This window comes from Oryctolagus cuniculus, chromosome Y (genome assembly GCF_051225735.1).
Source record: "Oryctolagus cuniculus isolate XC-2025 breed Fujian yellow rabbit chromosome Y, ASM5122573v1, whole genome shotgun sequence".
Lineage (NCBI taxonomy): Eukaryota > Metazoa > Chordata > Mammalia > Lagomorpha > Leporidae > Oryctolagus > Oryctolagus cuniculus.
This window is the reverse complement of record NC_142889.1, coordinates 1,829,521-1,849,409: the sequence shown is the minus strand read 5'-3', so window position 1 is coordinate 1,849,409 and position 19,889 is coordinate 1,829,521. Positions and strand designations below refer to the sequence as shown.

At 52.1% G+C, this 19,889-nt stretch overlaps 1 pseudogene; it reads right to left on the bottom strand.

Annotated features, from left to right (window-relative positions):
* Positions 1–230: 230 nt before the first annotated feature.
* The window catches only part of LOC149119103 (heat shock transcription factor, Y-linked-like), an 88,482-nt pseudogene continuing 68,823 nt past the window's right edge, over positions 231–19,889 (bottom strand).

Sequence of the window (19,889 nt, the reverse complement as noted above, 5' to 3'; positions counted from 1 at the left end):
CACTCAGCCCAGCTTCCAAGGTGACCACTGCTGCTGAAGGGGTGGCCAAGCAGGGTCTGCAACATTACAGGCAGAACTGTAAATTTCCTGTTGGAGATGCCATCTGCCTTTACCTGGCCAACTCTCCTCCCAGGCCAGCTGGTAATGGAAGTCAACAGGGTGCCTTCCCCAAGGAGGTTCACACCTCTCTTAAAATGTACCCCATGTAAAGAGATAGATGAGTCTGGGCCTCATAACTGACAGGACCATAAAGCCCAGCAGATTATCAAGCCCCTTCTGTCAGGTTCTATTTGCCTCTCAATCAGAGAACTTATTTGTGGCTTAGACAGCAGCTTCCTTAGGTCCTCCACTAGTAACTCTTCTAGACCCTGTCTAGCCCACTTGGGGCCTCATTCCTTTGTAATCACAGCCTCTACTCTAACATCAGTGGCTCTACTCCCAACCCGTGTGTACTGATGGTCCTCTCTCCCACTCAATGTTGTATGATTGTTCAGGATTTTCTCCACAGACAAATCCCTCTACTGATTACCTGTGTGGTCCTTGGGAAAGAGCAGATGAATGTTATACCCACAGGAGCCAGAGATTGGACGCTGACTACCTTCAATTCTGCTTAGCTGTGCAGCATTACTTCCCTTCTGAATAAAAAAATAATAAATAAAAAAAGAGAGAGATTTACCATGCCTAACCTGGGAGTGTCACCTTTGGCATACCCTTGACCCTGAGGAACCAAACAGGCTCTCAGGCCACACCTATCTCAAGCCTCTAAGGCTCCATCAAAAGCAGACAGTCCACTTAATACAGTCATAGTATAACAAGAAAAAAACACCACAGCAAGGGAAGAAGCATCCAAAGAGTATCCACAATGCCAAGCAACAAATGCAGAAACCGAGGAAACAAGATCAAGGAAGACATTATGGCACCCCCAAAATGAACAAGACACCCCAATTCAAGATTATGAAGATGATGAGATAGAAGAAATGAAAGATAGAGATTTCAAAAAATTTATGATAAGAACATTTAGAAGTTTTCAAAAGCAAATCCTTGAACTACAGAAATCCTTACTGGACAGGATTGAAAATCTCTCTCATGAAAATGAAATTTTAAGGAAGAATCAAAATGAAACACAGAAACTAGTAGAACAGGAAAGTGTGATAGTGAGGCGAAACCAAAATGAAATGAAGAGCTCAATAGATCAAATGACAAACACATTAGAAAGCCTTAAAAACAGAGTCAGTGAAACAGAAGAGAGAATATTGGGCTTAGAAGACAGAGCACAGGAAAACATACAGTCAAACCAAAGAAAAGAAGAGGAAATTAGAAATCTAAAAAATATTGTTGGGAATCTACAGGATACTATTGAAAAAACCAACATTCGAGTTCTAGGAGTTCCTGAAGGCATGGAGAGAGAGAAAGGATTAGAAGGCCTTTTTAGTGAGATACTAGCAGAGAACTTTATGGGTGTGGAGAAGGACAGAGACATCCTAGTACAGGAAGCTCATAGAACCCCCAATAAACATGACCAAAAGAGATCCTCACCACGACACGTGGTAATTAAACTCACCACAGTGAAACATAAAGAAAAGATCCTAAAATGTGCAAGAGAGAAACGTCAGATTACTCTCAGAGGATCTCCAATTAGACTCACAGACTTGTATGCCAGCAAACAGGGAAATCTATCAGAAATGGAGAGATTCCTGGACACATACAATCTACCTAAATTGAACCAGGAAGACAGAAAACCTAAATGTTCAGGATCACTAGCACTCAGGGAAATGCAAATCAAAACCACAATGAGGTTTCACCTCACCCCAGTTAGAATGGCTCACATTCAGAAATCTACCAACAACAGATGCTGGCGAGGATGTGGGGAAAAAGGGACACTAACCCACTGTTGGTGGGAATGCAAACTGGTCAAGCCACTATGGAAGTCAGTCTGGAGATTCCTCAGAAACCTGAATATAACCTTACCATACAACCCAGCCATCCCACTCCTTGGAATTTACCCAAAGGAAATTAAATTGGCAAACAAACAAGCTGTCTGCACATTAATGTTTAGTGCAGCTCAATTCACAATAGCTAAGACCTGGAACCAACCCAAATGCCCATCAACAGTAGACTGGATAAAGAAATTATGGGACATGTACTCTATAGAATACTATACAGCAGTCAAAAACAATGAAACCCAGTCATTTGCAACAAGATGGAGAAACCTTGAAAACATCATGCTGAGTGAAATAGGCCAGTCCCAAAGGGACAAATATCATATGTTCTCCCTGATCGGTGACAACTGACTGAGCACCAAAGAGGAAACCTGTTGAAGTGAAATGGACACTGTGAGAAACGGTGACTTGATCAGCTCTTGTCCTGACTGTTGATGTACAATGTAATACTTTATCCATTTTAGTATTTTTTCTTTTCTTGTTCTATTACTATTGGTTGAATTCTGTAATTAACACACAATTCTTCTTAAGTGCTGAAACTTAACTGAAAAGTGATCCCTGTTAAACATAAGAGTGGGAATAAGAGAGGGAAGAGATGTGCAATTCGGGACATGCTCAAGCTGACTTACCTCAAACGGTAGAGTTAGAAACATACCAGGGGATTCCAATTCAATCCCATCAAGGTGGCATGTACCAATGCCATCTCACTAGTCCCGGTGATCAATTTCAGTTCACAATTGATCACACTGATAGGTCTAAGAGTCAAAGGGATCACACAAACAAGACTAGTGTCTGCTAATACTAACTGATATAATCAAAAAGGGAGAGAACCATCCAATGTGGGGAGCGGGATACACAGCAGACTCATAGAATGGCAGATGTCCTAACAGCACTCTGGCCTCAGAATCAGCCCTTAAGGCATTCAGATCTGGCTGAAGAGCCCATGAGAGTATTTCAGGCATGGAAAGCCAAGACACTCTGGAAAAAAAAAAAAAAAACACCTAAATGAAAGATCTCTGTGAGTGAGATCCCAGTGGAAAGAATGGGCCATCAAAGAAGGAGGTACCTTTCTCTGAAGGGAGGAGAGAACTTCCACTTTGACTATGACCCTGTCCGAACAAGATCGAAGTCGGCAAACTCAAAAGGCTTCCATAGCCTTGGCGACTCATGACTAGAGCCTAGGGTGATTACTGATACCATAAACAGGAGTGTCAATTTGTTAAGTCAACAACAGGAGTCACTGTGCACTTACTCCTCATGTAGGATCTCTGTCCTTGGTGTGCTGTACATTGAGATTTAATGCTATAACTAATACTCAAACAGTATTTTTCACTTTATGTTTCTGTGTGGGAGCAAACTATTGAAATCTTTTTTTTTTAATTTTTTTTTTTTAACAGGCAGAGTGGACAGTGAGAGAGAGAGATAGAGAGAAAGGTCTTCCTTTGCCGTTGGTTCACCCTCCAATGGCCGCCGCGGCCGGCGCGCTGCGGCCGGCGCACCGCGCTGATCCGATGGCAGGAGCCAGGAGCCAGATACTTTTCCTGGTCTCCCATGGGGTGCAGGGCCCAAGCACCTGGGCCATCCTCCACTGCACTCCCTGGCCACAGCAGAGAGCTGGCCTGGAAGAGGGGCAACCGGGACAGAATCCGGCGCCCCGACCGGGACTAGAACCTGGTGTGCCGGCGCTGCTAGGCGGAGGATTAGCCTAGTGAGCCGCGGCGCTGGCCTGAAATCTTTACTTAATGTATGCTAAACTGATCTTCTGTATATAAAGAGAATCGAAAATGAATCTTGATGTGAATGGAAGGGGAGAGGGAGAGAGAAAGGGGAGGGTTGCGGGTGGGAGGGATGTTATGGGGGGGAAGCCATTGTAATCCATACGCTGTACTTGGGAAATTTATATTGATTAAATAAAAGCTACAAAAAAAAAAAAACAGACTAACTTAAAAAAATTGAATAGAATTATGTTCTAGCAATTATTAATGCATTTGCTTTGACCCTGAGAATGCAATGTATTAATACATTTCTTTATAAAATATAAAATGAAATAAAGTTAACTTTCAAATATTCAATGTGAAGTTTCATATCAAATGACTGGAACTTCATAAACTATACAACTAATAGCAGACTAGCCTCCTGTCAATATAAAATATTTACTATAAAACTATATTTTGAAAAGAAAAAAAATCATAAAGTTGAACATGTCATTTTATTGTTCAAGTAATAGAATTTCAGTTATTTTTTCAGAACTGATGAACATAACACCTTTCCGTGTCTAATTTTCATTTAGTCGAAGGTCAGTTAAAATTAGGATATTGGTATATTGAGGATGGTTGATTAGTTGACATTGGCGGGGAGGCAGCAGTTCTACTAGCTATCATTGGCATAGTGAACCATGGATTGCTTGCTGTTAACGTGCTAGAAAAAGGACCCACAATTGTTGCTAAAGAAGGATGTCTAGGTGCAAAAACAGGACGGTTTGCCATCAGTCCAAAATAATTATTCTGTACTGGAGACAATATTTGAAATTGGGAAATAGAAGTTGTAGTTGTCACAACATTCAGGATATGGCCATGTGCTTGAGAGTAGGTGCTATATGAATGCCTATGAGAAGTGGTCATTTGATTTAAAAGAGCATGTTGATTTGTTACAAATTGTACTGATGGTGCAATTAAAGTTGATGATGGAGTCAAAATATTACTTGTCACTGGATCATTTGAATTAGCAATTCTGTGGCTAGTAGGAGGCACATTTAAATTTGTAGAAGTTGAAAGTAACCTTTCTTCATTAGTTTCTGTAGATGAGCTAGGATTTTTGAGTATGCACATACTCGCCTGCACTGTGGTATGTCTTGTCAAGATTGTGAACTAAAGAAGCAGATGGTGGAGATGTGTGTTTAATCCCAACTCTGCGCTTCATTCTTACTAGAAGTTGGGGACATCCTCGCTTAAAATTTGGATTCTGATAGAACAGTAACTGAAACCAAAGGAGAAAGCATTTAGTGATACTTCAAACCAAGAGTCACAAATTAATATATATGAATATATGCAATCTATGAATAAATGAATAGATAAAATTATTAAATCTAAAATATCAGGTTCAACATAATTACAACAAATAAAACTTGATTATTCCTAAATGTAAAAGTTAGCAAACATTTAAATATGATAACCGTTCCACTAAACTGACCTTAACTTCTTTGTGTGGAGCTCATTGATAAGATTCAAAATAACTAGTAACATTGCTTATATTTTTGAATTTCAAACTTTCTTCTCATAAAAATTTAATGTTGATCCAGCTAATTTTAAACTTTGTGTCTTACTCCATAAATAAATATATTAAGTGAGGTACAAACTAAACTTAGTTGTGATGCCTACATTAGTTGTAAGTGAATATGTTAATACCTTGCTAAAAACAGGTATGTTGTTTTCTTCTTCCAGAAAGTCAGTCAGGGATGCAGAGCTTTGGAAATCTTGTCGTATTTTTCTAAATCCATAAAGGTTAAGCTGTCGAACTAAACTTTTCATGCTGTCTGCTTCAAATATCTTAAAAGGGGTCTTTCTTTCCAACACTTCTTTCTTAAAGTATTCTTCATTTATCACAATAGAAGTCCCATTTTCGTCCCACCAAATTGACTTAAATTGATCACTTTCAACTATCTTCCAAAGTTTTACAGGAAAGGTCAGAGAAACAAAATCATTCCCTTCTGGGGTGTCAGACATACAAAGTGTATAGCGTGGTCTTTTTATCAAGGGTCCTTCAGATAAAGCTTGAAAGGCATTTTCTTCAACTACAGACCTTAAATCCAAGTCATTATCAATTGTGGGATACCAGCCTGGAGCTTCAGTGGTGTTTTCTGAATCAGTTGTTCCACTCTGAGGAGAGACACCTTGAACTTCTGAGGGAACCTGGGCCATCTCAAATAAATTTTTCTTTGGCTTCTGCCTGGTTTTGAGAACTGAGGCCTCAAATGTTGCTTTAGTAGACTTACACAAGACTAGCTGATGTCAGCCATCACCATGGTCCTGAGTTACTGTGACATCATAAGAGGACTTGTCTCTTAGCAATGCAAATATGACTTTCTGCCTAATGTTGGTTTTCCTCCCTGCAAAACAAGTTAAAATAAAACATTCACAGATAATTTACACAATACACATGTTGCAAAGTCTTGTCGCAGCAAATATTTTGGTTAAATAAAATGGATAAAATGCCTAAATTAGAAGTTTTCCCTTCTTTCTAGCTACATTCTTTACTAAACTTTCATAAGTTGAATGATTCCTGCATGCCAGGAATAAATTTGACTTGGTCCTGATGCACATTCTTGCTGATACATTGTTGGATTTAATTATATCGTACTTTGTTGAGGACTTTTGCATCTATATTCATCAGACATTGCTCTATAATTATCTTTCCTTATTGTATCTTTGTCTGGTTTTAGAATTAGGTGATGCTGGCCTCATAAAAGGAGTCTGGGATAATATCCATGTTTTCAAAAGCTTGAGAACAATTGGAATCAATTTTTCTTTGGATCATGTTCAGCATTGAAGTCATCCAGTCCTCAGTTTCTCAATGTCGTGGAGGGTCTTTATTAATAATTCAACTGCTGGGTACCAAAAAGTATGCTGTGCCCAGATCATTAGATCCCTGCAGAGACCCCCAGAGTGTCGATCACACCGAACTGCAAAAGCAAGGTTTATTCAGGAGTACAAGCCGCGACAGGGACCCCATCCAACCAACCAGCACAGCAGAGGAAGGAGTGAGGCCCCGATCTTTCTTAGGGAGAGTTTTTAAAGGGAAAAAGGGCTACATCAGCAGGAAAACGGAGTTACATACAACATGGAAGCTTTGGATACAGGGAGTCACAGGGGGGCTTACAGCACAGAAGCTTTGGATGCAGGGAGTTACTTTGTTCAGCAATCTCTACTGTACTGAAGCCAGAATCCACTTCCTTGACTTCACCGGGAACCTGTCAGTCTGCTGCCAGGACCTCACTCCCTGAGGCTGCCCTGTGTGGCCCTGATGGTACCTAGACCTGACAGCCTGTGCCCAGAACCCAACTTCCTGTGGCTGTGCTGAGTAGCATTGACTGTACATGTCAATCTGTAACAGGAACCCCACATCCTTAGGTGCGCAGACTGCTCCTGATGGGACTGGAAACCTGTCTGTCTGTGGCCATCACACCAACTTTTTGCTCCCCTGCCTGCCCATGAGTGGATCAGGAACCTGTGAGTCTGAGGCCAGAACCCCACACTCTTAGCCTCCCTGCCAGGCCATAAGGAGCAGGAACATGTAAGTCTGCAGTCAGAACCATATCTCCTTTGTTCCCCTGCCTGGCCTTACTAGACCGGACCCTGTCAATCTTCAGTCATAACCCCATGTTCTTAGCTCCCTTGCCTGCCCCTGATGGACCCGCAACCTGTCAGTCTCCCGCCAGAACCCCACCTCCTTGGTTCCCCTTCCTGCCCCTGACTGGACTAGGAACCTGTCAGTCTGCGCCCAAACCCCAAGGCCTTAGCTCCCCTGCCGGCCCACAACTGGACCGGGAAACTGTCACTCTGCCGCCAGAACCCCACCCCCTGGGCGGTCCTGCCTGCCCCAGACTGGACGGGACCCTGTCAGTCTCCCGCCAGAACCCCACCTCCTTGGCTCCCCTGCCAGCTCCTGACTCGGACCAAAAGCTGCCCGTCGTCAACCAGAACCCCGCATCCCTAGCTCCCCTGCCTGCCCCTGCCTGGACCGGGAACCTGTCAGTCTCCCGCCAGAAACCCACCCCCTTAGCTCCCCTGCCTGCCCCTGATTGGACCGGGATCATGTCAGTCACCCGCCTAAACCCCAGCCCCTCGGCGCTCCTTCTGCCCCTGAGTGGACGGGGAACCTGTCAGTCTCCCGCCAGAAACCGCACCCTCTTGGCGCTATTTCTGCCCCTGACCGGACGGGAAACCTGTCAGTCTCCCGCCTAAACCCCACCCCCTTGGCGCTCCTTCTGCCCCTGACTGGACGGGGAACCTGTCAGTCTCCCGCCAGAAACCCACCCCTTTAGCGTTCCCCTGCCTGCTCCTGAATGGATGGGGAACCTGTCAGTCTCCCGCCAGAAACCCACCCCCTTAGCTCCCCTGCCTGCCCCTGCCTGGACCGGGAACCTGTCAGTCTCCCGCCAGAAACCCACCCCTTTAGGCTCTACTGCCTGCCCCTGATTGGACCCCAATCCTGTCAGTCTCCCGCCTAAACCCCAGCCCCTCGGCGCTGCTTCGGCCCCTGACTGGACGGGGAACCTATCAGTCTCCCGCCAGAAACCCACCCCTTTAGCGTTCCCCTGCCTGCCCCTGAATGGATGGGGAACCTGTCAGTCTCCCGCCTAAACCCCACCCTCTTGGCGCTATTTCTGCCCCTGACTGGACGGGGAACCTGTCAGTCTTCCGCCTAAACCCCACCCCCTTGGCGGTGCTGCCTGCCCCTGACTGGACCGGGATCCTGTCAGTCTGCCGCTCAAACCACACCCCATTGGCGCTCCTTCTGCCCCTGACTGGACGGGGAACCTGTCAGTCTCCTGCCTAAAGCCCACCCCCTCGGCGTTCCTTCTGCCCCTGACTGGACGGGGATCCTGTCAGTCTCCCACCAGAACCCCACCTCCTTGGGTCCCCTTCCTGACCCTGACTGGACCAGGAACCTGTCAGTCTGCGCCCAAACCCCAAGCCTTAGCTCCCCTGCCGGCCCACAACTGCACCGGGAAACTGTCACTCTGCTGCCAGAACCCCACCCCCTTGGCGGTCCTGCCTGCCCCAGACTGGACGGGACCCTGTCAGTCTCCCGCCAGAACCCCACCTCCTTGGCTCCCCTGCCAGCTCCTGACTCGGAGCAAAAGCTGCCCGTAGTCAACCAGAACCCCGCATCCCTAGCTCCCCTGCCTGCCCCTGCCTGGACCGGGAACCAGTCAGTCTCTCGCCAGAACCCCACCCCCTTAGCTCCCCTGCCTGACCCTCCCTGGACCGGGAACCTGTCAATCTCCCGCCAGAAACCCACCCCCCTGAGCTCCCCTGCCTGGCCCTGATTGGACCGGGATCCTGTCAGTCTCCCGCCTAAACCCCAGCCCCTCGGCGCTCCTTCTGCCCCTGACTGGACGGGGAACCTGTCAGTCTCCCGCCAGAAGCCCACACCCTTAGCTCCCCTGCCTGCCCCTGCCTGGACCGGGAACCTGTCAGTCTCCCGCCAGAAACCCACCCCTTTAGGCTCAATGCCTGCCCCTGATTGGACGGGGTTCCTGTCAGTATCCCGCGTAAGCCCCACCCCCTCGGTGCTCCTTCTGCCCCTGACTGGACGGGGAACCTGTCAGTCTCCCGCCTAAACCTCACCCCTTTAGCGTTCGCATGCCTGCCCCTGACTGGACGGGGAACCTGTCAGTCTCCCGCCTAAACCACACCCTCTTGGTGCTATTTCTACCGCTGAATGGATGGGGAACCTGTCAGTCTCCCGCCTACACTCCACCCCCTTGGCGGTGCTGCCTGCCCCTGACTGGACCGTGATCCTGTCAGTCTCCCGACAGCACCCCACCCCCTTGGCGCTCCTTCTGCCCCTGACTGGACGGGGAACCTGTCAGTCTCCCGCCTAAACCCCACCCTCTAGGCGGTGCTGCCTGCCACTGACTGGACCGTGATCCTGTCAGTCTCACGCCAGCACCCCACCCCCTTGGGGCTCCTGCTGCCCCTGACTGGACGGGGAAACTGTCAGTCTCCCTCCTAAACCCCACCCCCTTGGCGCTCCTGCTGCACCTGAGTGGACCGGGATCCTGTAGTCTCCCGCCAGCACCCCACCCCCTTGGCGCTCCTTCTGTCCCTGATTGGACGGGGAACCTGTCAGTCTCCCGCCTGAACCCCACCCCCTCGACGCTCCTTCTGCCCATGACTGGACGGGGATCCTGTGTGTCTCCCTCCTAAACCCCACCCCCTTGGCGGTGCTGCCTGCCCCTGACTGGACGGGGATCCTGTCAGTCTCCCGCCTAAACCCCACCCCCTTGGCTCTCCTTCTGCCCCTGACTGGACGGGGATCCTGTCACTCTCCCGCCTAAACCCCACCCCCTTGGCGCTCCTTCTGCCCCTGACTGGACCGGGAACCTGTCAGTCTCCCGCCAGCACCCCACCCCCTTAGCGCTCCTGCTGCCCCTAACGCGACCCGGAAGCTGCCCGAGTGCGCAATGTGAAACCAGGAAATATGGCCCACAGATGATAAAAGGAAAATGATAGCTCAGGTCAGGAAAATTAGGCCTCAGAGCTTTTTTTCAAAGAAGAGAAAGAAGACAGCTGGGTTGAAACACGGTTCCTTTCCACACCATTTCCGCCCCGAGCAGACGCCTCCGAAACAGGAAGCACACACACACCCCACGTCTGAGTGGTCCGGAGTCTGAGACCGGGGAAGCCATTGGGTCGGCTACCTGTCACTCAGGCCAGTACAGCCCACACGTAGAGCGTCGCCGCCGCCGCTGAGGCTTCGGGGAGGTGGAAGTCTCCCCGCCCCGCTCTGTGCAAGCCGAGCGTGGCTGGACAATGTGAAACCAGGGAATATGGCCCACAGATGATAAAAGAAAAATGATAACTTAGGTCAGGAAAATTAGATCATAGAGCCTTTTTTTTTTTTCCAAGAAAGGGAGAGATCTGTGTTGAAACGGGGTTCCTTTCAAGACCATGTCTGCACCGAGTCGCAGAAACAGGACGCACACACCAACCCGGCCTGTGATTGGCCCCCGGGTCTGAGACAGGGGGAAGCCATTGGCTGCCCGACGTGTCACCCAGGCGAGTCCAGCCCAGACGCAAAGCGACGCTCTCGCTGAGCCGTTTGGGAGTTGTAGTCTTCCCGCTCCTCCCTGTCCAAGCCTACTGTGGCTGGACGGTGTGAAACCAGGACATATGGCCCACAGATGATAGAAGCAAAATGATAATTTCGGTCAGGAAAATTAGATCAAGGAGCTTTTTTTTTTTAAAGAAAAGAGAGAAGAGAGCTGTGTGGAATCGCGGTTCAACACCACTTCCGCCCCGAGCCGCTGAAACAGGAAGCACACGCCCGCCCAGCGTCTGATTGGTCCCCGCGTCTGAGACGGGGGGAGCCATTGGCTGTGAACTCGTCATTCTGCGCCCAGAACCCCACCCCCTGAGGCTCCACTGCCTGCTCTCGAGTGGACGGGGAACCTGTCAGTCTGCCGCCAGGACCCCACCCCCTTAGCTCCCCTGCCTGCCCCTGATGGGACGGGGAACCTCTCGGTCTGCAGCCAGAAACCCACTGCCTTAGGATCCACTGAATGCCCCTGACTGGATGAGGAACCTGTTAGCTAGCATCTAGAACCCCCACTCGCCAGCTCCCCACATGCCCCTGACGGTACTTGGAACTGTCAGGCTGCGGCAGGAAACCAGGGTCCTTAGTTCCCCTGCCTGTCCATACTGGGCCGTCCATACTGTCAGTCTGCAGCCAGAACCCCCACCCTCTTAGGCTCCACTGAGTGCCCCTGACAGGACCGGACACCTGTCAGTCAGCACAGAGAACCCCACCTTGTTAGTTCCCCAGCATGCCCCTGAGAGGACTGTGATCTCGTCAGTCTGTGGCCAGAACCCCACATCCTCAGCTCCCCTGCCTGCCCCTGATGGGACCAGGAAACCTCAGTCTGTTCAGAACTCCACCCCCTTAGCTCCCCTGCCTATCCATTCACGACCAGGAACCGGTCAGTCTGCCACCATAACCCCACCCCCTTAAGCTCCACTGAGTACCCCTGACTGGACAGGGAACCTGTCAGTCTGCAGCCAGAACCCCACACCCTTTGCTCCCTCGCGGGTCCACTGACTGAACCAGAAATCTGTCAGTTTGCTATCAAAACCCAGCCCCTTAGCTCTCCTGACGCCCCTAACGGCACCCGGAACCTGCCAGTCTCCCGCCAGAACCCCACCTCCTGGGCTCCCCTGCCCGCCCCTGACTGGCACAGGAACCTGTCAGTCTGCCGCCAGAACTGCACCTGCTTAGCTCCCCTGCCTGCCCCCGATGAGAATGGGAACCTGTTGGTCTGCGGCCAGAAACCCACGTCTTGGTTCCCTGCCTGCCCCTGACTGGACAGGGGAACTGTCGGTCTGCAGCCCAAACCCCACACCATGAGCTCCCTCGCCTGCCCATGACAGGACCAGGAACCTGTCAGACTGTGACCAGAACCACACCTCCTTAGGCTCCCCTGTCTGCCCCTGACTGGACCAGGAACCTGTCAGTCTGCAGCCAAAGCCCCACCCAGCTTGGCTCCACTGAGTGCTCTTGACAGGACCGGGAACCTGTCAGTCTGTGGCCAGAACCCCACGTCCTTAGCTGCCCGCCCGCCTTTGATAGACCTGGAACCTGTAGTCTGCAGAAAGAACCTCACCACCGTGCCTCCCTGTCCTACTCCACACGCACATGGAACCTGTAAGTCTGCCGCCAGAACCCCACATCCTTAGCTCCTTTGGCTGCCCCTGATGGGACCAGGAGCCTGTCAGTCTGCATGCAGACTTCATGTCCTTAGCTCCCCTTATTGCCCCTGACTGGACCAGGAACCTGTCAGTGTGCAGCCAAACCCCACATCCTTAGCTCCACTGCCTACCCCTGTTGGAAATGGAACCCGTGAGTCTGTGGCCAGAACCCCACCCACTTTGGCTCCCCTGCCTGCCCTTGACGGGACTGGGAACCTGTCAGTTGCGGCCAGAACCCCATGTCCTTAGCTGCCCTTCCTGCCCCTGACTGGACCGGGAACCTGTCAGTGTGCAGCCAGAACCCCACATCCTTAGCTCCACTGCCTGCCTCTGTTGGACCCAGTACCTGTAAGTCTGCGGCTAGAACCCCAGCTCCTGGGCTCATTTCCCGCCCCAGATGGACCCGGAATGTGTCAGTCTGCCACTAGAACCCTAACTTCTTTGCTCCCCTGACTTGCCCCTAACTGGAGCAGGAACCTTTCAGTCTGCAGCCAGAACCCCACCCTCTAGTCTCTGCTGAGTGCTCCTGACAGGACCGGGCACCAGTCAGTCTGCGGCCAAAACTCCACCCCCTTAGCTCCCTTGCCTGACCATACTGGACCAGGAATCTGTCAGTCTGTGGCCAGAACCACACGTAGCTAACTCCCCTTCCTGGCGTCACTGGACCGAAACGTGTCACTCTGAGGCCAGAACCACCCTCCTTGGCTCCCCTGACTGCCACTGATGGGACCGGGAACCCATCAGTCTGCAGCCAGAACCCCAACCTTGAGGCTCCAGTGAGTCCCCCTGATGGGACTGGGATCCTTTCAGTCTGCGGACAGAACTCCACCCCTTAGCTCCCAGGCCTGCCCCTGACTAGACCAGGAACCTGTCAGTCTGTGGCCAGAACCCCACCTCCTTGGCTCCTCTGACTGTCCCTGACTGGACTGGGAACCTGTCAGTCTGTGGCCAGAACCCCACCTCCTTGGCTCCTCTGACTGTCCCTGACTGGACCAGGAACCTGGCAGTCTGTGGCCAGAACTCCACTCCTTAGCTCCCAGGCCTGCCCCTGACTAGACCAGGAACCTGTCAGTCTGTGGCCAGAACCCCACCTCCTTGGCTCCTCTGACTGTCCCTGACTGGACTGGGAACCTGTCAGTCTGTGGCCAGAACCCCACCTCCTTGGCTCCCCTGACTGCCACTGATGGGACCGGGAACCCATCAGTCTGCAGCCAGAACCCCAACCTTGAGGCTCCAGTGAGTCCCCCTGATGGGACTGGGATCCTTTCAGTCTGCGGACAGAACTCCACCCCTTAGCTCCCAGGCCTGCCCCTGACTAGACCAGGAACCTGTCAGTCTGTGGCCAGAACCCCACCTCCTTGGCTCCTCTGACTGTCCCTGACTGGACTGGGAACCTGTCAGTCTGTGGCCAGAACCCCACCTCCTTGGCTCCTCTGACTGTCCCTGACTGGACCAGGAACCTGGCAGTCTGTGGCCAGAACTCCACTCCTTAGCTCCCCTGCCTGCCCCTGACTGGACCTGGAATCTGTCAGTCAGTCTGCGGAAGGAACCCCATGTCCTTAGCTCCCTGCCTAATCCTGATGGGACCAGAGACCTGTCGTCATTCTGTGGCCAGATCCCCACCTCCGTAGGCTACGCTGCCCGCCCCTGACTGGACCAGGAACTTGTGAGTCTGCAGCCAGAACCCCACCCCATCAGCACCCCTCCCTACCCTTGATGGACCTGCAACTGTCACCAGTGGCCAGAACCCCGCTTCCTTAGGCTCCCCGGCCTACCTGTGACGGGACTCGGAACCTGTCAGTCTCGACCAGAGCCTAACCTGTGTGGCTCCCCTGACTTTCCCTGAGGGGGCCAGGAACCTGTCACTCTGTAGCCAGAACCCCACCTCATTGGGCTGCCCTGACAGCAACGGGAACCTGTCAGCCTGTGGCCAGATCCCCATGTCCTCAGCTCCCCTGCCTGCCCCTGATAGACCTGAACCTGTCAGTCTGTGGCCAGAACCAACCTCCTTGGCTCCCCTGACTGCCCGCGATGGGACCAGGAACCTGTCATGCTGCTGCCAGAACCTTAGCCAGAACGCCTTAGCTTCCCTGCCTGGCCATATGGACCGGGAACCTGTCCATGTGCGGCCAGAACCCCACATGCTTAGCTCCCCGGCTTGTCCCTGACTAGACAGGGAACTGGTATGTCTGTGGCAGGAACACCATCCTCTTACACTACCCTGCCTGCCCCTGACTGGAACCAGAGCCTGTCATTCTGCGGCCAGAACCCCACCTCCTTGGCTCCCCTGACTGCCTCTTTCTGGCCTGAGAACCGGACAGTCTCGGACTACAACCCCACCTCTTGGATCCCCTGCCGGCCCTTGATGGAACTGGGAACCTGTCATTCTGCGGCCAGAACCCCACCTCCTTGTCTCCCCTGCCTGCCGCTGATGGGACTGGTAGCTTGCCAGTCTAGGGCCAGAAACGCCGTCTTTGGCTCCCCTGCCTGCCCCTGACAGGACCGGGAACCTGTCAGTCTGCGGCAGGAACCCCAAGTCCTTAGCTCTCCTGCCTGCCCCTGACTGACCCAGAACCTGTCACTCTGCGACAGTTCCTGATCCAGTCAGGGGCACTCAGTGGATCCTAAGGGAGTGGTTTCTCCGCCATATCTGAATGTGAAAGTCCAGCTGGGTGCAGAAACTAGGGAAGAACAGACAGTGCACACATCTGGTCAGATGGCAAGTGTGTGACATTCAAGATGGTTTACAAAGTGGCCCACAACAGGTGATCTCTCCCTACCTCTTCATGTAGCGTGCCTTCAGACACTAACACCTGGCTCACAACTTGAAGTCTATAAAGGACGGAGACCCTCAGCTATCACTGAGTGGCTCAGAGGACACTGCATGGCTTGTGCTCAATCACTTGTGTCCCTGTTCAAAGCACAGTTTATGAAAATAATCATACAAGCCGGCGCCGCGGCTCACCAGGCTAATCCTCCACCTGCGACGCCAGCACACCGGGTTTTAGTCCCGGTCAGGGCACCGGATTCTGTCCCGGTTGCCCCTCTTCCAGGCCAGCTCTCTGCTGTGGCCCGGGAGTGCAGTGGAGGATGGCCCAAGTGCCTGGGCCCTGCACCCCATGGGAGACCAGAAGAAGTACCTGGCCCCTGCCATTGCATCAGCGCGGTGCGCCGGCCGCGGCGGCCATTGGAGGGTGAACCAACGGCAAAGGAAGACCTTTCTCTCTGTCTCTCTGTCTCTCACTGTCCACTCCTGCCTGTCAAAAAAAAAAAAAAAAAGAGGCTATCAGCAAAAACCAAGACTCGTTCAAGGTGGTGAAGACCGCGCGTACGTTTCGGGAGTCTTATTTCAAGTTTTAATTCTTCTGCCAACACACTCATGGTAATCCCAGGCTAGTTGCTCTCATTTCTGAATCGACGTGTCACCCACTGCGCCTCCCTCGTCTGGGCACTTCATCACTCACTCACTGAAGTTGCTGTTCAGAGTGTCCGCTGTGTCCTGTTCTCTCCTGCTCTAAAGTCACTGAGGAGACAGTACTGACGACGAAGCTGCAAACCCTTTCAAGAAGCAAACGTGTCTATACACGACCATGTTTTCAAGGCATTTCCGATGGATCTGACTGCCTGTCAAAAAAAAAATAAAAAAAAAATAACTGAGATATTGGGGGTCTTGGTATTAGAAGATGAGCAAACTTTGTAGTTATGAATCTGCCTTGTCCAACGTGCTCTACACGCCACGTTGATGACCCTCCTCTCCCTGAGAGAAGAGCCAGCCTGAGCCATGGAGTGAGTGGAGCAGAAAACCAGGTTAAAGGATTACACAACGCAGAACCGGTCAAGTCGGTTTTTCCCATCGAGAGACAGAAACTAGAGTGACCTCCCTGGAGCTCTCAAGGTCACGTCTGGGTGCCTGGGCACGAAAAACGCTAAAAAAATCCAGGTTCTGGAACATTCTAGGACATTCTAGAATGTTCCGGGATCCCTAGAATTTTTCCGAGGTGTTCTAGAATGTACCAGAACATCACCAAGTGAGTCTGGGGGGATTCTGGGATACGGGTCTGAGTAGAAGTTTCCCGGCTGGGTGTGACGGGTGTCCTGGTGCCGGCCTGGCCCTGCGGACATTGACGTGACATCCCGCGCCCACCGGGGCTGCGGAAACTTCCAGCACGTCGGCAGAGGGTCTCAGACCCCCCAGGACGCTCGCTGGGTTCTCTGGAACATACTGGAACATTCTACAACATTTCAAGACCCCAAAGACACTCACCAAGCGGTCCAGGGCATCCTACGAACATTCTAGAAAATTCTACGTCATCCGCCAGTATTCCGGAACACTCCAAGACCAGGCGCTCTAGAATACTCTAAGGCCCCGAGGACGTGCGCCGGGCTCTCTGGACGTGTTCTGGAACATTCTGGAACATTCCACAGAATTCCTCGCGATTCCAAGGACATTCCCTGGGCATTCTAGAACATTCTGGAATCCTGGAAACACCCACCAGGGGTTCTGGAAAATTCCAAGGCCCAAGAACGCACGACAGACTCTCCCAGAATTCCCTGGGAGCACTGACCGTTCCGGAACGTCCCTGGTGTCCACCAGGATGTTTGCACAACCTTCGGCCCGCCAACTCCTCCCCCAGCCCTGGCAATAAATAGACGCCGGGTCCCCGCCGGCTCAGACGACAACGAAGACGATGGTGATGAAGATGACGGTGACGAAGGCTCTCCTCCTCGCCCTCACGGTGGGCGTGGCCTGTGCGGACATCGACCCTGCCCAGGTATCATAAATTTGCATCATTAGTTCCCAGTATTAATTCTCGTCATGAATTCATATCATTTCTTCACATCATTACTTCGCATCACTAATTCGCATCACTACTTTGCGTTGTTTCTTCAGCCGTATCATTAATGCGCGTCATTTCTTCACCTCCCTGAAAGGAGCGGCCGAGAGCCGCCATAAAATGGCCTTAATAAAACAGTCCTGGGAAATGGGGAGTAAACTAAGTTCACAGAGAAAGCAGATAGCTACTAGCCAGAGATAAGGGCTACTAGCCAGAGATAAGGGCGACAGAACATCCTGGTATGCACATAAGCCCCCTCCCCTGTGCTTGTTCAAGCTTAACAAAGAAACCACGAGACACGTAGGGCACGTAGCCACCCCTTTCTGCTCTTCAAGGACCCCCTCCCCTTGTCCAAGCTTAGACACGTAGGGCACGTAGCCCCGGTTTCTGTTCTCTCCTCCTCCTCGACGACCTCCTCCCCTTGTAGTTACCCAATAAACTTACGCCACCCTATGGTATGTTAATTTTGTGGTTTTGCCCCTTAAAAGCTGTGTGAGATAGCTGCTCGGGGCTCCTCTCGCTTGCTTGCTGCTTGCAGCAGTAGGGGGCCCATTTGCGCAAATGAAATAAAAATTACCTCCTGCTCTATTGCATCGTCTGGTCTGGAGTCTGTGTTTCTGGGGTCGTCACAAGAGGACACCGCTTTTGGGGTCCTACACTCCCCAGCTCTCCGGGCCCTGGCGCACCTCCGCCATGGCCTCCGACAACCTGGAAATGATCCTGGAGGATGGGCCACTCCGGATGCTGTTCCGCGAGATGGAGTGCAACGAGGACTGCAACGCCCTGAACGTCTTCTTCTACGTCAAGTGAGGGGCGGGGCCAGGGGAGACAAGCCGAGGCCAGAGACAGAGAGCCAGGGGGGAGCAATCGAGCCCAGAGAGCGGGGAAGACAGGCGCCGCCAAGCCAAATCGATCCCAGAGAGAGACAGAGCAGGCCAGGGCGACCAGCCGAGCCCAGAGAGAGAGATAGCAGACAGGAGTAGTTGAGCCCAGAGTCAGAGAGCATGTGGGCTAGAGGGGAGTAATGGAGCTGAGAGTGAGCAGACAGGAGTAGTTGAGCCCAGAGTCAGAGAGCATGTGGGCTAGAGGGGAGTAATGGAGCTGAGAGTGAGCAGACAGGAGTAGTTGAGCCCAGAGTCAAAGAGCAAGCCAGGGGGGAGCAGCCGAGCCCAGGGAGAGTGAGCAGACAGGAGTAGTTGAGCCCAGAGTCAGAGAGCATGTGGGCTAGAGGGGAGTAATGGAGCTGTGAGCAGACAGGACCAGCCGATCCCAGAGTCAAAGAGCAGGCCATGGTGGACCAGCCGAGCCCAGAGAAAGAGTAGACAGGAGCAGTTGAGCCCAGAGTCAGAGAGCAGGTGGGCTAGACGGGAGTAATGGAGCTAAGAGTGAGCAGACAGGACCAGCCGATCCCAGAGTCAAAGAGCAGGCCATGGTGGACCAGGCGAGCCCAGAGGGAGAGCAGACAGGAGCAGTTGAGCCCACAGCGAGCGGCCATGTTCCCAGTCTCTCCTTCAGGAAGAACGAGGTATGCACCCCGCACACGGTTGTGGCCCAGAAGAACGCAGACGGCATCTACACCACTGACTGTGAGTACAGAGCATTTCGGAAAGTTCCAGACAATTCCAGACGACCCCAGGGAATGTCCGGTGTGTTCCAGAATGTTCGAGAATGTTCCCAGAAATGTTCCAGGATGCTGCAAATGTCCCAGAATGCTCCAGTTCCTCAATGTTCTAGAATGTTCCAGAATGCGCTAGAATGTCCCAGCATGCCCCGGCACATCCAGAACACCCACCTCTCTCCCTACAGTCGAGGGCCAGACCTCCTTCCAGTTCCACGAATTGGATCCCGCTAGGCTCTTCGTCTTCATCAATAAAATGGGGTCCAGCGGCACCACCAGCCGCCTCAGCTTCCTCACTGGTGAGCCCCCCTCACACACACATGTACACTGCCGGTGCCCGCTAGGGATACGCACCACGACCCGAGAGTCTGAGCCCAACTGTATACAGGGAAAGGGGGGATACAGTCGGTGCCCACTGGATAAAGCGAGTGTATACAGTCAGTGCCCACTAGACATGGTGGGCATATACAGTCGGTGCCCACTAACGCTAGCATATACAGTTGGCGCTCGCTAGATGGGGTGAGCGTATACAGCCACTAAAGTGAGTGTATGCAGTAGGCTCACACTAAAGCAAGCGTACTCAGTTGGCACCCACTCTTGCCACAGTCAAATTGAGAGTCATAAATGACGACCGGCTGGAGGACTACGCGAGGCTCACGGAGCAGAATGGGATCCCGCGGAAGTACATCCGGCGTGTGGGCGACACAGGTGAGGCCTTGGCGGCTTCCGGGCTGACTCGGCGCTGACTCGGCGCTGACTCGGCTTTCCTCTCTCTCCAACAGACACCTGTCCACCCTGAGGACGCCTCCCTTGGAGAAGGTGCCAGAACGTTCTAGACCATTCCAGAACCGCCCCTCCTGCACAATGATTCCTCCCCTGATCGCCTCACCATCTCCTCCCACCTGCGAACGCGCTAGTATGCTCCGGAACATTCTAGAGCATTCTGGATTGATCCAAGATGGTCTGGATTGTTCCAGAATTTCTAGAAAGCTTCGGAACATTCTAGAATCGGCCGTCCCCAGCTTTC